Here is a 2,499-nt window from a genome sequence, read left to right as displayed (position 1 = left end):
GGTCTATATCTTGGCTTTTGGCAGAAACAACATTCTTGAAGCTTCTCATCATCTCTACAAAAAAGCATACAATTATCAATACAAACATCAATCATCTCAGAAGGTAATCCAAGACTAAAACCAGCTTCTGAATATCATAATACGTTTAAGCAGCCAAATTATCATCAAGCAAATACTCTTTAATAAGATCTGCCCAATCCATGAAAACTTCAGATAAATTGTGATCAGTTTTTATTGTCATCATCCGAGCTGCTAATGATAATTTAGATAAACCTTCTCTACATCCGTCGTAAAGAGGCTGTTTTGTTGCGTTTATCATATCATAAAAGCGTTTCGCATCTGCATTGGGCTCCGCAGCAATCATATTCCGGACAGTCAATGTTATTGGCTTGAGCCAACTTTTTGATGAGGCCTCTTCCTTGTGCAATCGTCTTTTGTCCAAAATCTCCATTGCTGGCTGTATCTAGTGGAAGTCTGTACTTTGGTTGCAAACCTCTGTAGAATGTGCTCAGCAGGCTTGATCCAGGATATCCATGGTGGGGGCAGTCACATTCATACTCTTTAAAAGGCTCCCAGGCTTCATAGAAAGGTTCGGCCGGTCCTTGCTGGAAACTTGAGATCTTGGTTCTCCGTAAGTTCGACCTTGACTTAGTATATTAAGATTTCAACCAACGGTGAGCTTTATCTGCTAATAAAAAAGGGAACACCTTACACTTAAGATAATCTTCTGGAACTTGGTTCGTTCTCATCATGCTGCAGATTTCTTCAAAAAGCTCAATGTGATCCATTGGATGTTCGGAGGAATTCCATGGAACTGGTTTTGTTTCACCAAAGACATTATTTGAGGCTTGACTTCAAACTCATTCCGGTTCAGGAATGGTACTTGAATTGCAGATCGATTTTGAAATTCTGAGTGGGTGCATCAAAATCAGCTATGCGATAATTCCTGGCTTGTCTTCGGTGTTAATTTTCTTGTTGAACAAGACGGTTATTGCGTCCATTCGGCTGCATCTCCTGGTTGTTACCATCGGCTACATTGATAGGTGCATCAAGATCTTCACGTTCTTCTCTCTCTCAGTTCTGAGGAATTCTTGGAGGGATCTCATTCTCCTCTCCATCTTGTCGAGAATGATCACCTTCTCTGTGATCATTTTCTCAATTTTCACCATGTTCGGACCCATCCTTGTCCAAATTTAAGTTGCGGTTAACAGGATCTCCAGGCTGGTCGTCGTCGACCATTCCTTGCGTTCATCTAAGTCTTCGAAGTTCTCTTTCGTGTCTGTCTATCTCGTCTAGAATTGGAATATTTTTACAGGTCTGCGCCTGATATTCATGCAATTTTAGGTCGGATACTTAATGAAAACTTTTGTAACACTAACTATCTAGATCAGATACGACGTGATCAATCAAGCATACATGCATTAAGAATAAGAATAAACAGAGAACATAGTTAAAATCTCACATCTAAAAACTTAGATGTCGTAATCGATTATGAGAGCCCCTTTCGTGAACCCTATGCCCAACTCGGGATCTACTCAGCCATGGCTGAGGTCGACATCATCATTGGTTTTAATGAAAGGAATCAAAACAGTAAAGAAAAGAGATGAAAGAAAGCTTCTCTATTGATGTACTAAGAGTTGGAGAATCCTGTTAAAAAAATCACATAAAACGGCTAGAAAAAGGGTTTATGTAAAAGTTTGAAAAATTTTCTCTAAAAACGACCTAAATTACAAGTATTTATAGTCTTCAAGGGATCAAGGGATCACTCAAGAAGGAATAAACTTTAACAGAATGCTAAGGGTAAAAGGCAACTGGTGCATACAAGAGCAGAATCCCATCTACCCAATGCCCCATGAAGATCACATCCTAGCTACTCCTCTCTTAAAACATTCATTACCTTATCAACCCTCTCCTCACTTCACTCTCGTTCTTTTTCTCACCAGGGGATTCATCTTCTCAACCTTAAACTCGGGTTTTGGGGTCTGAATATTCCATTTAGCTCTTTCTCATACAACACCTTCTAGCCTCTTTTCTTTTGTTTTCAAACACTTGAGCCTTTTTGGCTTCTTTTCTTTCTTTTTACTTAGAGGCTAGACTTTCTTTTTCAAAACACAAGAGCTTTTCTTTCTTTACACAGCAGACCCCAAATCTCTTTCTTTTCTTTTTCAACCCCTGGTTTTCATCTCAAACTTCCTCTTTTCCACTCAGTGTTTCTCAAGAACTCTTCCTAGCCTACTCTAGACTCATGATGCTGAGCTAGATCTACATGAGACTCTACTCTTGTCGCCCTAAACCCAACACTTTCTGTCAAGTTTATTCAGAAAAAGGCCTCACATCTCTCACTATAGTGTTTCAGGCTTCAAGGAAGGTTTGGTTAAAGGCAGGGAACTGTTTCAAAGTGAGAGAACAGCTATTTGAGCTAGCAAAGAGTGGTAAAAGGGATAAGAGAGCTCAAATATTTTAAGGGTACCCATGAGTTCACAATGACATGCACAAGCA

General features: G+C 39.5%; 1 non-coding gene across 1 annotated transcript; it reads left to right on the top strand.

Annotated features, from left to right (window-relative positions):
* The first annotated feature begins 528 nt into the window (after window positions 1–528).
* Window positions 529–635, top strand: LOC112087368. Its single transcript, XR_002900051.1, has one exon. It is a non-coding gene; the product is annotated as a small nucleolar RNA R71 (small nucleolar RNA).
* Window positions 636–2,499: the final 1,864 nt, after the last annotated feature.

The sequence above is a fragment of the Eutrema salsugineum genome, unplaced genomic scaffold, assembly GCF_000478725.1.
Source record: "Eutrema salsugineum unplaced genomic scaffold, Eutsalg1_0 scaffold_18, whole genome shotgun sequence".
NCBI lineage: Eukaryota > Viridiplantae > Streptophyta > Magnoliopsida > Brassicales > Brassicaceae > Eutrema > Eutrema salsugineum.
Note: the sequence above shows the minus strand (reverse complement) of the source record. Positions and strands in the feature narration are given on the sequence as shown.